Raw genomic sequence first — 2,228 nt, 5'->3', positions numbered from 1 at the left:
ACCATCACAATAAATCCATGTAATATAGCCTACACCATCACAATAAATCCATGTAATATAGCCTACACCATCACAATAAATCCATGTAATATAGCCTACACCATCACAATAAATCCATGTAATATAGCCTACACCATCACAATGAATCCATGTAATATAGCCTACACCATCACAATAAATCCATGTAATATAGCCTACACCCTCACAATAAATCCATGTAATATAGCCTACACCATCACAATATATCCATGTAATATAGCCTACACCATCACAATATATCCATGTAATATAGCCTACACCATCACAATAAATCCATGTAATATAGCCTACACCATCACAATATATCCATGTAATATAGCCTACACCATCACAATATATCCATGTAATATAGCAATAAATAAATCCATGTAATATAGCCTACACCATCACAATATATCCATGTAATATAGCCTACACCATCACAATATATCCATGTAATATAGCCTACACCATCACAATAAATCCATGTAATATAGCCTACACCATCACAATAAATCCATGTAATATAGCCTACACCATCACAATAAATCCATGTAATATAGTCTACCTACACCATCACAATTAATCCATGTAATATAGTCTACCTAACCACAATATAGCCTATACAGTCTGATCCTTACATAACATTCTAACCACTAGGCTACCCTGCTGCCCCAATAATACACTAAATACATGTAATATAGCCTATACAGTCTGATCCTTACATAACATTCTAACCACTACCCTGCTGCCCCAATAATACACTAAATACATGTAATATAGCCTATACAGTCTGATCCTTACATAACATTCTAACCACTAGGCTACCCTGCTGCCCCAATAATACACTAAATACATGTAATATAGCCTATACAGTCTGATCCTTACATAACATTCTAACCACTAGGCTACCCTGCTGCCCCAATAATACACTATATACATGTAATATAGCCTATACAGTCTGATCCTTACATAACATTCTAACCACTACCCTGCTGCCCCAATAATACACTAAATACATGTAATATAGCCTATACAGTCTGATCCTTACATAACATTCTAACCACTACCCTGCTGCCCCAATAATACACTATATACATGTAATATAGCCTATACAGTCTGATCCTTACATAACATTCTAACCACTACCCTGCTGCCCCAATAATACACTAAATACATGTAATATAGCCTATACAGTCTGATCCTTACATAACATTCTAACCACTACCCTGCTGCCCCAATAATACACTAAATACATGTAATATAGCCTATACAGTCTGATCCTTACATAACATTCTAACCACTACCCTGCTGCCCCAATAATACACTAAATACATGTAATATAGCCTATACAGTCTGATCCTTACATAACATTCTAACCACTAGGCTACCCTGCTGCCCCAATAATACACTAAATACATGTAATATAGCCTATACAGTCTGATCCTTACATAACATTGTAACCACTAGGCTAGCCTGCTGCCCCAATAATACACTATATACATGTAATATAGCCTATACAGTCTGATCCTTACATAACATTCTAACCACTACCCTGCTGCCCCAATAATACACTAAATACATGTAATATAGCCTATACAGTCTGATCCTTACATAACATTCTAACCACTACCCTGCTGCCCCAATAATACACTATATACATGTAATATAGCCTATACAGTCTGATCCTTACATAACATTCTAACCACTACCCTGCTGCCCCAATAATACACTAAATACATGTAATATAGCCTATACAGTCTGATCCTTACATAACATTCTAACCACTACCCTGCTGCCCCAATAATACACTAAATACATGTAATATAGCCTATACAGTCTGATCCTTACATAACATTCTAACCACTAGGCTACCCTGCTGCCCCAATAATACACTAAATACATGTAATATAGCCTATACAGTCTGATCCTTACATAACATTCTAACCACTAGGCTACCCTGCTGCCCCAATAATACACTAAATACATGTAATATAGCCTATACAGTCTGATCCTTACATAACATTCTAACCACTACCCTGCTGCCCCAATAATACACTAAATACATGTAATATAGCCTATACAGTCTGATCCTTACATAACATTCTAACCACTAGGCTACCCTGCTGCCCCAATAATACACTAAATACATGTAATATAGCCTATACAGTCTGATCCTTACATAACATTGTAACCACTAGGCTAGCCTG

Source organism: Oncorhynchus keta, unplaced genomic scaffold (genome assembly GCF_023373465.1).
Source record: "Oncorhynchus keta strain PuntledgeMale-10-30-2019 unplaced genomic scaffold, Oket_V2 Un_contig_1056_pilon_pilon, whole genome shotgun sequence".
Classification (NCBI taxonomy): Eukaryota; Metazoa; Chordata; class Actinopteri; order Salmoniformes; family Salmonidae; genus Oncorhynchus; species Oncorhynchus keta.
The sequence above is the reverse complement of the archived record's forward strand: the minus strand, read 5'-3'. Positions refer to the sequence as shown.